The following is a 16,162-nucleotide window of genomic DNA, read 5'->3' as shown; positions in this document are numbered from 1 at the left end:
AGTTGCCTGGAGACAGAACCCGTCTGCCCTTTGGAATGCAATCCCTCACCTCACCAAGCCAGGGCCCACACTTCCTCTGCTCCTGCAGCCGTGAGGGTGGTGTGGACCACAGCAGCTCTCTGCTCCAGCCCGGGATGAGCATCCCGCTCTCGGCTCAGAACCTAGCTTGTGCCAACATCGGACCACAGGAAAGGCCAAGGGTCTCCAGGAAGAGTGTGAGGGTATCACCATGGTCAAGGGGGCAGTGGCTCTGGACCTTCTCTGCGTGGGGACACTGAGCAAGAGTATATAAATACTCCCTCTTCCCACTGGGCTGGCCCCACTGCCCTCCCCAGCTCGTGGTGGCCTCTTTTGGCCCCTTTGGTCTGTCTGCCAATTGATTCACCTGTAGAGGGCCTAAGGGACTGAATAAGTGTCCCCCCAAATCCATGTCCACCTGGAACCTCAGAATATGGTCTTCTTTGGAAATAGGGTCTTTGCAGAGGAATGATTGAGGTTAGAGCTGAGATCATACTGATTTATGGTGGGCTCCAATCCAGTGAGAGTCTCCTCCTCAGAGACACAGGAGGACCCAGAGAGCCGCAGGGACAAAGGCCAGGGGAGGACTGGCAGAGACTAGTGAGGTTGACCAGCCCAGGAAGATCAAGGAGTGCCAGGAACCGCCAGAAGCTGGAGAGACCAGAACAGATTCTCTCCCTGGAGCATTCAGACAGAGCACGGCCCTGCAGACAACTTGATGTTGGGCTTCTGGCCTCTGGAGCCCCGGAGCCCCGGCAGAGTAAATCCCTGTTGTTTCAAGCCTCCCGTTGGCAGTACTAATACAGAGAGCCTTCTGGATGGGGAGCCAGCCTCCCCAACCATCCACCCTGCTTGCCCGAGGTCACAGATGTGCTGACCTGAGGCCTCCCAGGACTACACTGCAATGCAGGAAGCTGGGGCTGTCTCCTCTTACAGGCAGCCTTTCGGGGGTCCTTCCCCCAGAGCAGGCCTGCTCCTGAGTGAGTAGCTCTGGTCCCAAACAGCCAAGCAGTGGGACCCAGAGGTCACCCCTCTGCTGGTTTATGTCCAGGCTGTGTTGCTCAGCAGTGCCCCTGTTCCTACCTCAGTTTAAAAGTAATTGTGTTTGTTTGTTTTTTTTTTTAATGGAACTTGTTCTTTTTTTTTTTTTTTTTAAAGTTTTAGTCTATCAAATACAGAAGGAAGTCTTATTTCACAGTCAAGATAACCCCCACCCCAAGCCCCCAGGGCATGTTTTAGGAGTACCAAGACCAATACAGGGTCAAGAAATTCAGATACATGGGGTGCCTGGGTGGCTCAGTTGGTTAAGCATCACCTTCAGCTGCCTTCAGCTCAGGTCCTGATCCTGGGATCGAGTTCCATGCTTGGCAGGGGGGCTGGTTCTCCCTCTGCCCCTGCCTGCCACTCCCCCTGTTTGTGCTCTCTCTCCCTTTGTCAAATAAGTAAATAAAATCTTTTAAAAAAAGAAAGAAATTCAGGTAGATCAAAAGTCATGAACAGGCAAAGGGAAAGCCCAAGTGGCTAACAAGTACATGCAGATGAAGGCAACAGGGAGATACCACTTTTATCCGCGGAATAGACAAGAATCAGGATACTATTAAATGTGGATGAAAACCCAGGGCCATGGGAGCTCTTGTGCATGGCAGACTGGGGTGGCACTGATGAGGAGGACTGTCAGGTTCTGTCCTGGAGAGCTGCCTCTCACTCCAGGAAGGGACCCATGCCAGGACACCCATCAGGGACCTGTTTGAGATGGCAGGTTGTGGAAGGAACCCAGGCTGGATCCCTCAGGGTCTTTGCAGGAAACAGGTGGTATGGCCAAATCAGGACCATTTGAGGGTTCATTTGCAAATGGGTTTATAGAAGTGTGGGTACAGGGAAACCCCAGAGAAAGTGCAGAAGACCCAGGTTCAGAGCAGCAGGGCTATTACCCAGGCCTGAGGGAGGAAGGAAGGGAGCAGTGAATGAACCCAAATGGGAAGAGGTGTGGATGAGCAAGACTCAGTCAGGTACAGTGCTGCTGCCAGAAGGAGCCCCAGAAAGAACCGCCCTGCCCTCCCCTTGCCCGCCAGACCCAGTTGGAAGCCAGAGAGCAAGAGGACCATCATTGGGGTCCATACAGGGCAGCCTGCTGGGGACAGAGCTGGAGGAGCAGAATGAGGGAATGGAAGGCAGCCAGCACCCTCCCGCTCCGGGAAACAGAGGAATCCCACACGGCAGCACGTACCGTGGAACTCAACCCAGCAACCAGAGAAGGTGAAGGAGACATACCAGCAACATCGGTGAGTCTTAAATCTGGTGCTGGGTTAAAAAAGAAAGACCTAGAACAAGATGGAGAGTGTCTCTTCTTCTCCATCGTGGGAGATCTTTGTAGAGTCTACTCTGGGTCCCCTTCCCTTCTCCTAACAGATCCCAGATTCCCATTGGGCTGCTGCTCTTGCCCATGGGTACTGTCCATGTGCTTTGAGGAAGGTGAATCTACCCCAGATGTCGAGGCCAGGTATTAAGGTTTGCCAGGGGCCCCATGACAAAGTACCACATATGGGAGGGCATATATGGGAGGGCATATATGTGCCCATATCAGACAACGGGCATTTATTTCTTGCATTTCTGGAGGCTGCAAGTCCAAGATCACAGTGTCAGCAGGGCTGGTTCCCTCTGAGGCCCTTCTTCTTGGCATATAGATGGCTCCGTGTGTCCTCACCTGGGTGCCCCTCTATGTGTGTCTGTGTCTGTCCTGGTCTCCTCTTCTCGTAAGGACCCTAGTCGAGGACGCCAGTCCTGCTGGATTAGGACCCACCCTAATGACCTCTTTTTACCTTAATTAACCCTTTGAAGGCCCCATATCCACATAGCACATTCTTAGCTACTTGAGGGTTAGATTTTCAACATATGAATTGAGAGGGAACACAACTCAGCCCACCACAGACTGGCTCAGTTGGAGTCTCAGTGGACATAAACCTACTAGCATGTCCATTCCCCTGGCTACAGGCCCAGATGGATCTTGGGACTCATGCCTGGATGTGGGACAGAGCCTCCCGTCACCATCTGGATGATGGGACATGAAGAAGCGAGGTAGATGATGTGGAACCATAAGGGGGAGCCAATTGAGGATAAAGCTTTTGTTGCAGAACGGCAGAGCAGAGAGATAGGAGGAAATTCTTGGGGTTGGCATTTCCTCTCCACCCTCCAGGGTCTGTGTCTGATGTTGGGAGAGGGAGGCACATCCTTCCCTTGTGGGGTTTGTCGGCTCCTGGATGTTTTTTGCTGAAGACCTGAGGAAAGTGTCAGGCCATCCCCACTCCCAGATTTCTGAAAAGCCCCTGAGTGGTTCTGTGAAATACCAGGGCTGCTGACCCACCCCAGCCCCCCGTTAGCAGGTTGGGGACACGGTGCTTTCCTCCAGCCCCAGCTGGCTCTGGAGGGGATTGCTGATCACCCCACCCACTGGTTGTAGGGTTGCTTCAGAGGCTTGGGCACACCCGCATGATGTCTGCGAGCCTGTCTGGTGCTCAGCATGCTCCCTTTCCATTGGTCTTAGAGGCTGTTGAGAGGGTGTCTTTTCCACCCCCGCCTCTGGTGAGTCTAACTGTGAGAATCGGGAGCCACTCTATTGTGTAAGGAAATCCAGTGTTTTCAGCAACTCCCACCTTCGGGAAGTTCTCATAAGTACCTGGCCCACCACATCCGAATCTCCAAATGTTGTTCAACTGTCCCTAACTGGGGAGGGGCAGTGTAGTCCACTGTGACTCATTTTCCCCAACTGCTGAGATGCTTTTTAACAAATGAAGCCCAACCTGATGCTCCTGTGGGACCAAGAGACTGGCCTTCTCAGAACTGAGGCCCTGGCTTCCAGGCCCAGGAACCACAAGCTTGTGGAGTCTGCAGACTCTCATCCCTCCGTGCATCTCTGCCCAGGGCCCCCCACCCCCGAGGACTCGGGACGTCCCCAAGCCCTCCCTTCTGCTCTGGACATGCCATGTCCCTTGCAGTCCTCACACCCCTGCCAACAGCTTACCCTGCCCTCACAGTGTGAGAGCTTCCCCCACGGCAAACTCACCCCCAACTGGGACATCGCAGGAGATCCTAAGTGCAGAGCAGGGACATCTGCCACCAGCCTCCTTTCTCCCCCCGGAAACAACTTGGTCTTCACAAATGGGTACCTCCTCAGGCGAGGCTGAGAATTACTTCCCAGGCCTTAACTTCGTGAAGCTTTTAGACTTCCTTGGTTTAATGAATGTATGTGGAAATCTGGCCCCTCCAAATCTGTGCCTCATCCTAAAAATAGTAATTCCGATCTCAATGTGTTTTTCACAACATCGCCCCTTTGACACTAGTGGTGTTCCAAGCCTCACAAATTCCTTTAGTAACATGACATTCAGCAGTGAGGTGGTATGTATGGCACCCACCACCATGCCTGACACAAAATAAGCTCTCGAAAAATATTTCTGGGTGGAAAAGAGATGATATAAGATATGGGGTTCTCTTGGCTCTGCGGTTACCGCAATGTACTTCTAGCCGCCTGGAGTTAGCACAGATTCCTCAGGTTTAAGGGCACGACCCCCCCACCACAAGATCGCTCCCACTTCAATCACCAGGCACAGGCTCAGGGATCCCCAGGCCACCGCAATTCTGACCAAATGGCCACAAATCGTGGGGGGGATGAGGACGGATTTTGTGACCCCCATCGGGTTCAATAATTTGCTAGAATAACTCACAGAGTTCAGGTAAGTGCTGTACTACTGATTACGGTTTTATTATAAAAGTTACAGATCAGAACCAGACAAACGAAGAGCTGCAGAGGGTGAGGTCTGGGAGGGACTTGGATACCCGGCTTCCGTGCCCTCTCCCCATGGAATCTGGGCATGTCACCCTCCAGCACACCTATGATCCACCAACCAAGAAGCTTCGCCCAGCCTTGGGTCTGGCATGAACCAGATTCCTGGTACATCTGGTTCCTATATGGCCATCTTTGTACTGTGTTCTTACATGGCTGAAGGGGTGAGGGAGCTCTGTGGGGTCTCTCTCTCTCTCTCTTTTTTTAGATTTTATTTATTTATTCATGAGAGACACAGAGAGAGGCAGAGACATAGGCAGAGGGAGAAGCAGCTCCCTGCAGGGAGCCTGATGTGGGACTTGATCCCAGGACCCCGTCGGGATCATGACCTGAGCCAAAGGCAGACACTCACCAGTGGGCCACCCAGGTGCCCCTGTGGGGTCTCTTTTATAAGGACACTATCACATTCATGGGAGTTCCACCCTCAAGGCTTGATCACCTCCTGAAGGCCCCACTTCCTCCTACCATCACACTGAGAATTAGGATCTCAACACATGAATTGGAGGAGCCCCAAACATTCCGACCATAACAAGGTGATATTCCCCCGCTTGAAGCCACAACCTACTCATCACCTGGTTAGTCTCTGTGGTTTGGCCAGCCCCCATCCTTAGTCATTTCATTAACATCAAACTCAGGCCTCATTCAAGGAGGCCACCATGACTAACACACACTCCCAACAACTCAGAAATTTCCAAGGACTTAGAAGCTCCCTTCCTGGAACCAGGAACAAAGGCCAGTCAGATTCTTTATTATACAATAGCTCAGGTACTGAGTGATTATGTACCATACAGGCTGCAACTGAATGTAACACTCAGTTCTCAGATTCTGAGAATAACTCTCTAAATGTAATCCGAGTTCATCCCAGGGCTCCAGGTGGCGTCACCTTCAAAGAAACACACCCATGACATAAAAACTATCAAAAGATATTCTGATCTGTGCTACGGCTCTCAAAGAATGTCGCCCACTGATGCTTCTTCATGTGCTTTTCCCATCTTTTGGCATTTGGAATCCCTCATCCCTGACAGCTGCCCCAGAGCTCCCAACATTTCCTCCCCTGCCTCAGGAAACGAGCTGAGCTGCCAAAGACCATGCCTCCAATTTCATGAATGGAAAGAAGCTTTCCAGATGGTGATGTCGATTTAATGTTATGTGTCAGTTTGACTGGCCATGGGGCACCCAGATTAAACATGATTTCTGGGTATATCTGTGAGGGTGTTTCTGGATGAGATTTGTGTTTGAAGGTGTGGACTCAGGAAAGGAGATGGCCCTCCCCAGCGTGGGGTGGGCTTCATCCGATCCATTTAGGGCCTGAAAAGAACAAAAGACAGAGGAAAGAGGAATTTGCTACTTTTTTCCTGACTCACTGCTGGAGCTGAAATATCTCATCTCATCTTATTTTATACCATCAGCTTTTCTGGGCCTCCAGTGTTAGATGGCAGAGAGCAGGACTTCTCAGCCTCCATAGTCACCTGAGCCAATTCCTCATTATATAAATCTCCGTGGTATCTGATAGGTAGATAGTTTGATAGGTAGACAGATAGATGATATAGGTAGATGGTAGATAATAGATGAGAGATAGATAGATGATAGAAGATAGATAGATGATAGATAGATGATAGATAGATAGAATCTATTGGTTCTATTTTTCTGGAGAACCCTGACTATAGACAAGCCTAATTTGGGTTTAAAAAAGACATTTGGTCCTGTCTCCTCTCTCCTCTGGTTGATTGCACCAATTTGTGTTTGCACAGGGATCTAGAAGTCAAGTTGAGAAGCTCATTCAATGTCAACTTTACAACACCCTTGGATGATCCATAAAGTGAACACTATTCTCTTTTGCTGTTACAGAGGGAAAACTTGTAGCTCAAACTTGTAACTTGTACAGAGGGAAACATTGTGCCCTGCCAGAAGTCACACAGCCACCCGAAGGGGGGCTGGGTCTTCTGATGCCGAGACCAGGGCATTTCCAGAACACCACAGTGAGACTTCAGGAGTAAAATCCTGACCCAGAAACACTGCAGGACCTCAATGACTCAAATAAAGGTGCAACCATATTTATCCTATTCTATTTACCAAAATAGACATTCTGAAGAATTATTTCAATATGATTTGAAAGTTTGAACCAAAGGGTCTTTTGATGAGCATTCAACTGCTAAGAACCAGACACTGCCACCTCCCTCCACCCACTCTCGGGTTCCCTGAGCCCTCTCAATTTTGGGAGAATTTAGTATGAATGCCCAACTCTGTTTCCTGCATTTCTGAGTCCAGGTGTCCACTACTTGTAATCAAGAGGATAACCATTGTGTCTGCCTGGCTTGATCATAAATTGCAGCCCTCAGATGGGAGAAGATGCTTCCAGACACTCCCCAATCCTCCTCCTCCACACCTCACCTCACCAGAAAATAGATGCAGTGGAGGGCACCTTTTCCTGCCCAGTGGTCTCCTCACAGAGGACTCCCAAAACATGTTTAGCAACACTTTCTTTTTCTTTTTTTTTGCCTTTGAAAGAGGTCATCACACAGCTCCTGCCTGGGAAGCCGTGGTGCAGAGAAGTATAGCAAGTCAAATTTAACCTCCACCAATCACTGGGAAATCCTGGACACATTATTGGTCTCACTGAGCTGTTTCCATGCTCACAAGTTGGAGGAGATGGGACGGCCCCGCTCCAGCCCAGCCTGCAGGTGCTGTAAGAGCCCCACACATCAATATGGTAAAGGACTTCCATGCAACAGGTGGCACCTCTGGGTGTCCTTCCCACTTTTTGCTTTTCCTCAAGAAGCCTCCCTTGGCGAAGATTCCATGCCCCCCTCCCAGAAGACAGTTTGCAGTGCCTCTGACAAGCTTAGAAGCTCTGGATCCCGTTGGGGTGAGGGCCCAGCCCTCCACTGAGCCAACATCTGCCCAGCCATGTCAGGGGCAACCACCACTCCCATCCCCAGCTCAGGCCAGGGCTGGTAGAGAAAATCCTCCCCTTACTCACTTGTCCATGGTGGCCGAGGGAGCATTGTGTACTAGTCCCTGGTTGCTCCAATGATCCTACGAGCCTCACTGTTATGCCTAACTTCCAGACAGAGGAGGAGAAATAAGCGATATTTGTCCTCTCATCCCCTGCTCTCTGCTCCCTGCCCCAAGCTGGGCATTCTGAGCAGAAAGCAGATCCTTCAGATGCCCAGCTGTGATCAGTTTGGCAGAGCCACACAGAAGATAAGAAACAAATAACGCGAAAGGCAGTTTTGCACAACCGGGTCCATTTTTTTCCTGCAAGAAATTTCACACCTTGACATAAATGAGCAGATTTTAAGAAAGAAGAATTCAAGGTGAGGGAGCATTTTTAACTGTTGAGGGGTACATGAAAAAGTAACTTCTCTGTGGACAGTGGCCCTCTGGGATGCGTGACAGGGAGTCCCTTCCCCACAAAAGGTGTCCCTCCCATAACATTCCAACCCCCAAGTGAGCTCATTTCAAAAGGACTCATTTAGAGGTAGGTCAGTGAGAATAACACCTGTAGCTGCCAGTTAGCTGACATTACTGGCATACAGTGGGTGCCCAGTAAATGTTGGATAGATGGATGGATGGATGGATGGATGAGCGAATGAATTATTCAATGCCCCTATCCCAAACCAATGTTCTGTTAAAGCTTTTCCATAATGATCTAGGTGTGGAAGAGCTGTTTATGGAAAGGCAAGAACCCAATTTGCAAACCCTCCTGTTGGCTTCACAATAATTCATGCTCATCTGCGTCTAATAAAATATGGAAGCAATTTTACAGGAACATTTTGTGCTTTAGCGATTCATTTAACTATTTCCTCTAGGGGGCAAGTCATATATTCTCCTCCAGATGTGTGGGGAGTTCTGTGAATAAATCTGCAAATATCAAGATGAAATGCTCCCCCCACCCCTACCCCCAGGAGCCTGAATCTACCTAACGGAAGCATAAAAGTAGAGGCCAACAGGAGTCATTCTGTCTCTCTTCCTCCTCATGGTGTCCAGGCCCAAAGTACCCTGTGCTCACCCCCTGCTGAAGTGACCAGAAACTACTACAGGAACTGGGTGCCCAGATCACTTTCCTCACAGAACTTTCCTTGGTGAAGTCCACACCCCTCACTGGCAGGGCCTTGGAGAGATGAGCTGTTCTCCACCCCATTAGTCTCCAGCTCGAGGACCCTAGGAAAGATGCTCAGGTGCCACAGTGGCCACCACTGTCCCCTTAGACGCCACGCATGGCCCCTTCACTGGGCTGTGTCCCCTGTGCGAGCTGCCCCTAAACCCCTTTCAGATTTAAGAACTTATGAATACAAATGAGTAACACCTGCCTGGAGCTGCCTATCGTTCCATTCACATCCTGATTTTCTGGGTCACCAATTTTTTTAATTAAACTTTTAATTTTGGGATAATTGGAGATTCACATGCAGTTGTAAGAAATAATATGAAGAGATCCCATATCCCCTTTATTCTGTTCTCCCCTCCTCCCTGCCTTATGGTAATATCTTGCAAAACTGTAGTACAGCACTGAGTCACCAACTTTTAAAAATGTAACATTGCATGCCTATTTCCTAGAATAAGGTAGGAAGGATATTTTCACCAGATTGAGACTTTAAAAGATTTTATTTATTTATTCATGAGAGACACAGAGAGAGAGGCAGAGACATAGGCAGAGGGGGCTCCCTGCAGGGAGCCCAGTGCAGGACTCAATTCCTGGACCCCAGGATCATGACCTGATGCTCAACCACTGAACCACCCAGGCATCCCCAGATTGAGACTCTTGACCCAAACCCTCCCAACGCAAAGCCTGCTTGACTTGACCACCCGATATTTCCCATTTTGATAAGGGGCATTCCCTACCCCAGAGCAAATTCAGATTTTTCTCTCTCTCTTCCTTGCATTCCCCCACGCAAATCCAAACTAGCAACCAGTCCTGCACGTCTAGGCCAAAAAGTCCTGAATCCACACACTCGTCCCTCTTTCTACCACAATGACCCTGCCATTAGCCACTGTCAGTGCTCTTCAGCAGAACCAGCTCCAGGGCACCTGGGTAGCTCAGGGGTTGAGTGTCTGCCTTTGGCTCAGGTGGCGATCCCAGGGTTCTGGGATTGAGTCCTGCATCAGGCTCCCCGCAGGGAGCCTGCTTCTCTCTTTTTCTGCCTATGTTTCTGCCTCTCTCTGTGTGTGTCTCTCATGAAGAAATAAATAAAATCTTTTAAAAAAGAAAAGAAAAGAACCAGCTACAGACTTTACAAGGGCCAGGAAAAATTAACACACAGAGACCCTTGTTGGAATATGATTATAAATTCCAATATGGCAGCAGCACAGCAATAAACCAGGTACAGGGCCCTGTGGATCGCCCACTGCCACGAAGGTCCCCGCCCCCCGCCGCCCTTCAAACTGTGACCACCAGGAGCACTCTGTGAATGAAACAAAATTAGGTTTGCTGATTTGCTGCAACAAGGGTGAGCACACACCACTGGGAACCCTAGGGCATGTCATTTAAGACCTGCCAGAGGATTGAGGCTTCTGTTGTGTGATGTGGGGGTGCAGCCTCAAGTTCAAGGAAGCAAGGTTTGCTCTGGAATGGCTGCTATCAGAATCAGGGGTAATGCTGTGATGGAGCATCTTAATAACTCCTACCTGGAAGGTGACAAGGATGGAGCAAAGCTATAGCTGATGGTGATTAAAAAAAAAAAAAAAGGATGGAACGTCTGAGTGGCTCAGTTGGTTAAGTGTCTTCCTTTGGCTCAGGTCATGATCTCAGAGTCCTGGGATCAAGCCCCTCATCGGGTTCCCTGTTCAGCAAGGAGTCTGCTTCTCCCTCTCCCCCTGCCCCTCTGCCCCTTCTTGTGCTCTCTCTCTCAAATAAATAAATAAAATCTTTAAGGGAAAAAAAAAAAAAGGAGTCACATTAGCCAGGATGGAGAATGTCTGGTTAATTTTGTGGTTTGGACCATGGCCACTCCCAGTCTGTGTTCAGACATGATTTCAGAGGGGTCTTGTGGCTCTCTTGATCCCTTGTGGACACCATGCCTTTGTCTGACGGTGATCCGTGACAATGTTCATGTCCAAGAAGAGAACACCTTTTCTCTTTCTCCCCACCATCTCTGGCACCCCTACCTGCCACAGCCCCCCTAACTTGCCTTTGATCCAATCTCCACACCGCAGCCTGCGTGATGCCACTAAATCACGAGCCATTTCTGAAACTATGAGTGGCATCTGTAGCGCATTGACTTGCAGCCCCCCTAAAAAAGCTATGTCCAAGTCCTAACCCATGGTGCCTATGAATGCGACCTCACCAGAAGCAGGGTCTTTGCAGATATAATTAAGTGAAGGATCTCAGGATGCTGTCTATCGCATTTAGGGTGGGCCCTACTTCCAATGGCTGGTGTCCTTGGAGGAAGAGATGATGACACAGAGACACGCACACAGAGAGGACCGTGTGAGGGCAGAGACAGTGACTAAGAAAAGCCAGGGTAGAGCTGGGGCCACCAGAAGCTGGAAGAGGCAAGGCAGGGTGCTGCTCTAGAGGCTTCCTTCAGAGGGACTGTGGCTCTGCAGACACCTTGATTTCAGACTTGTGGGCTCCAGGCCTCTGAGAGAACACATTTCTGTTTTAAGTCCCCAAGTTTGTGGTTCTTCATTGCTGCAGCCCTGAGAGATGAGTGCAGTCTGTTACTGCAGGTAGAGAAGAATCCATTTCTTCCTGGGGCCTGCTGGGCCCCCACGGGACCTGGGCCTGCTTCTCTCCATCTTCATCCACACACAGCTCCTCCCATCCCCCCTTCAGCCACACCTGTCTTCCTTTTCCTCCCACACACCAGCCCTTTGCACATGCTATTCCCGCTGCCTGGATTCCACTCCTTTGCTCTTTCCTTGGCTGCTCCTTGTCATTATTCAGGTCTCCATGTAGACACCCCTCCTCTGGAAGACCTTCCTTCAGGTCCCCACCCACCCCCTCACTCCCCTACACCTACTGCTTACCCTCTGTCCTGTTGCTGGTTTAATTTTCCTTGTGACACTGCAATTATATCATTTCTTTGTTCACATGTTTATAATTTGTCTCCACGCTCCATGTGAAGGCTCCATGGGCTCTGGAGCATCCCTGCATGCCCAGCACCTAGAACGGCTTATTTTTATTGAACAAACCTTGTGTGTTTTTTTTTTTAAAGACTTTATTTATTTATTCATGAGAGACAGAGAGAGAGAGAGAGGCAGAGACACAGGCAGAGGGAGAAGCAGGCTCCCTGTGGGGAGCCCGATGTGGGACTCAATCCCAGGATCCCGAGATCACTGCCTGAGCCAAAGGCAGGCGCTCAACCACTGAGCCACCCGGGCGCCCCGAACAAACCTTGTTCACTGTAGGCCAGGCACTCTGCCCGAGGCTTTACAAATACTACCTCATTTAACCTTCATGAATAAGATATTTTACAGATGAGGGGCATCTGGGTGGCTCAGTGGTTGAGCATCTGCCTTTGGCTCAGGATGTGTTCCCAGGGGTCCTGGGATCAAGTCTGGCTTCATGCTCCCTGCAGGAAGCCTGCTTTTCCCTCTGCCTGTGTCTCTGCCTCTCTTTGTGTGTCTCTCATGAATAAATAAATACAATCTTTACAAAAAAAAAAAAAAAAGATAGTTTACAGATGAGCAAACCAAGGCACAGAGAGGTTAACTCATTGTCCAAAGTCACACAGCTTATATGTGGTAGAGGCAGGATTGGAACCCAGTCTATCCCAGCGTTGTGGGCTTAAACACTCTGCTTGACACACAGAAGACTTCAGTGAATGTCTACTGTATGAATAAATTTCCCTTCAAGACTGGGCACTAAATGGGGCACTTGGGTGGCTCAGTCAGTTAAGCATCTGCCTTCAGCTCAGGTGATGATCTCGGGGTCCTGGGATAGAGCCCTATGGGGCTCCCTGCTCAGCGGGCAGTCTGCTTCTCCCTCTCCCTCTACCCCTCCCTCTGTTCTTGCATGCAAGCGTATCTGCTCACTTGCCGTCTCTCAAACAAATAATAATTTTTAAAAATCTTAAAAAAACAACAAAAAAAGACTGGGCATGAGCCCTTTGCAGGAACCTATCAGGTGGGAAGGAGAAGGACCCACGAAAGTCTCCTATACCTGTGCTCACCCACTGGGCCACCCCACTGTTCCCTCCAAGGCTCAGGAGACAAGGAAGGAAGAAAAGAGCACCGTGGTGGAGGGTTCTCGCACAGCCTCCCGCCGAGCAAGCCCGCCAGGTCCCAGAGCAGGCCGGCACCGGCACCCACGGGGTTTCTGCGGCCTGGGCCAGTTGGGGGGTGGGGGGGACTGCTAGGGGGAGGGAGGAGGGGACTCCTTCTCTGTGTGCTGGCACTTTCTAGCATGTTTCATATAATATTAGCATTTGTTGCATTGGTAAACAATCCCAGGAAGCAACAACAAAGTGGGTAGATGGAGAAATAAATTTTTTAAAAAGGAGAGAGAGAGCTGTAAGAGGGAAGCATAACCAGAAACGGGTATGGGAGCTTTGCCTGGGAAGGAATTTTAGGCGGGTAAGGTTGGAGCCTAGCGGAGCGAGCAAGGAGGCCGGAGAAAAGAAAAGAAAGCTTTCACAGCAAGGAAGGGAAACTGCCCCCCAGGGCCGGCGCCTCCCAGGCCCTCAGCAGTGCTTCGCCCAGCCCAGAGCTCGGACAGGCAGCGCTGGTTTATGCCCCCCGAAGGCCGCGGTGATCTTTTATTTTCAGGTAAGGGAGAGAGAGAGAGAGAGAGAGAGAGAGAGGAATGGCTCTGGTTCCTCTGGCAACCTCCCTCCCTCGGTGATTCCCTTGGCCCCTAGCAAGCCGTAAACACAGTCCGTAGCTACAGCCAGGTTTGTCGTCAGGTGTCCGGAGCTTGCCTCCTGCTGGGGGCTGGGCAGGTGGAAGGGAGCTGGGGGGCCCGCCTGCCCCGCCCGGCGCCCCGGGCTCCCTCGGCCAGCAGGACGCACTGCCCACTGCCGGCGGCAGGGCTCCCCCCGGCCTGGCCCACAGGGAAACTTAGTGGAGAAGCCTCTCCCAGCTTGTTCTAGGTGTGAAAGGAGGTATTTCCCTCCTAATTTCACGTAATTAGCACCCTCCACCCTCTGAGCAATCAGCATCCAGGAAAGAGAGTTCTGATTCGGGAAACTTCCCTGGAGTCACAATTCGAGTTCTCTCCATCTCTTTTACAGTTGTATCTGTCCTGTACCTCACACTCAACTATTCATAAAGCAGTTCCACAAACACGATCTCGCCTGACTTGCGCTTCAGTGTTCTAGGGCAAAACTCATTCGCAAAGCTTTCCTGATGGACCCCCCTCCCCGCCAGCTCTTCTAGGAGGGAGGTGTGAAGGGTACGGGTCAGATTCCAGGCCTGTCTGGGCCCATGTGTGGGTCACTGGCATTGGAGGGATCACACGTTTCTGGTGCTCGCCTCTCTCCTTTGACCTCAGATCCTGAAGAATTGGGGAGTGGAGCCAGGCCTGGCCAGCATGCCCTGATGCCCATGCCAGCCGACCACCCCCTCTCTGCTCCTCTCTCAGGAGGCAGCCAGGCCCCCAGCCAGGTGGGTCTCAGGCATTGGGGGTTGATTTGCTCTCTTCTGCTCTCTCTACCTCTTTGGCTGCATCCCCATGTGCTCATGGATATGGATAGACAACTGACCTTTTGCTCCAAATTCCTAGGCCTTAGAAAACAGGGAACTTTGTAGGGTCCAGCCCAGATCACAAAGTTTTGACACTGGGATTTAGAACCCAAGTCAAGAGACATTTTCTTATTCAGGGACCATGACAGGGAGCGAGTGGTTGACAAGGCTAGATGAGGGCATCGCTGCATTTCCAGATGAGTCAACAGACCCCACAACACAGGCTGCGTGGCTGGGAAACTGCGAAGAGGGGAGGCGAGCCCCCAGTGTCTCAATCTGGGTTCGCCCAAAGCAGAAACTGGGACAAGGATCCAGTGCCGGTATTTCTACAGGAACAGATTCTTGGAGAGAGGAAGGAGAAGCTAATCACCACTGATTATGCCGGTCACCCATGAAGGCCGCCAGCGCTCAATCTTTCCAAGACACCTGAGCAGCCCTGGACACTACCCCTCACATTCATCTCTCTGAGACCAGGGACCAGGGCATCCAGGCACTGGCTCCAGTCTCCCCCTGGGTGAAGGCTGTCCCTGGGGGCATCGCCTTCACGTGGCAGGGCTGCCCCCACACCTGGGCTGAGCTAATCTGTCAGCTGGCAGATGATGTCAGAGGTGGATGAAGGGATGGAGGGGGAAGGGACAGACACCAGGATGTGGGTCCTGATCCCATCATTTCTCCATAGTGCTGCTTTTCTGCATGAGAGAGGCCAAGTACAAGGTAAAGACCAGAAGTCACCCCCACACACTTACCATTAATATATACACTTTGGGACCTCATATTTCATATATGTGCCTGGATTAACTCATCAAAATTTTATCAAAGGGACAAAGGAGGAGGAAGAGGAGAGAGAAAAGGAGAATTAGCACTGTTACTGCTGTTTTACAGGTAAGGAACCTGGGACGCAGAGGCGCTCAGTGATGTTTTCCTGGGCTGCACAGCTAGTGAACATCTCCATACTAGTTCATACTAAGCCCATCTGATTCCCAAAGGCCACATCTTGAAAACACAGTGAGTTTCTTCTTTTTAATTCCTTTAAAATGTAAGAATCTGCTGTCACAAGCACATTTGATCTTTTAAAGCGAGACCTGGGAAGAAGCTAGGGGGAACATTGTCCATGCTCAAAGTATGTAATTAAAAAAAGATTTGTTTATAGAAATTGCATAGTGCTGACCGTGGGTTCATGTGATTTAGGAGTCTGTAGGTATAAAGCAAATGGGCTTGGATGCCTGACACTGATGCCTGTACTTTCCCTTTGTAAAGCAGGATGGAGATTTCTCATTTTTGCTCCTAACTGATTTCAGGGGAACACTAGCTGCTGTAACAAACTGGTTTAGGGCTCCAAAAACCGATTCCCTTTGGCAGTTTATGTCTCGTTCATGCAGAGTCCTGAACGGGGGTCTGGAGCCATGGAGGGTGCTCTTCTACATGGTGATTCAGTGGCACAGGTGCCTTCCATTTGCAGCTCCTCCAAGGTCACTATTCTCATCTGCACCAACCCAACCAGACCCAACGCACATCTGGCTCTGATTGGGGCGACCATAGAACATACCTCCCAAGTCAAGACACTTTCAAGAGTGAAAGGGGGTGTTATTAAGAATTAGGTCAAGGGGTGCCTGGGTGGCTCTGTCAGTTGAGCATCCAACTCTCAATTTTGACTCAGGTCATGATCTCAGGGTCGTGAGATCA

General features: G+C 50.5%; 2 long non-coding RNA genes across 7 annotated transcripts in view; one reads left to right on the top strand and one right to left on the bottom strand.

Annotated features, from left to right (window-relative positions):
* Nucleotides 1-16,162, bottom strand: part of LOC140638905 (uncharacterized) — an 81,613-nt gene that overhangs the window by 40,225 nt on the left and 25,226 nt on the right. The window lies entirely within an intron of this gene.
* On the top strand, nucleotides 4-8,646 carry LOC140638902 (uncharacterized). 5 transcript variants are annotated; one of them, XR_012035848.1, is made up of 4 exons: nucleotides 4-221; nucleotides 2,091-2,300; nucleotides 6,704-6,898; nucleotides 7,364-8,646. It is a non-coding gene; the product is annotated as an uncharacterized lncRNA (long non-coding RNA). The 5 variants fall into 5 exon arrangements; XR_012035850.1 differs by lacking the exon at nucleotides 7,364-8,646 and having other exon boundaries at nucleotides 5-221; nucleotides 6,607-7,332; XR_012035852.1 differs by lacking the exons at nucleotides 6,704-6,898; nucleotides 7,364-8,646 and adding an exon at nucleotides 4,785-5,874 and having other exon boundaries at nucleotides 5-221.

The sequence above is a fragment of the Canis lupus genome, chromosome 8 (genome assembly GCF_048164855.1).
Source record: "Canis lupus baileyi chromosome 8, mCanLup2.hap1, whole genome shotgun sequence".
Classification (NCBI taxonomy): Eukaryota; Metazoa; Chordata; class Mammalia; order Carnivora; family Canidae; genus Canis; species Canis lupus.
The sequence above is the reverse complement of the archived record's forward strand: the minus strand, read 5'-3'. Positions and strand labels throughout refer to the sequence as shown.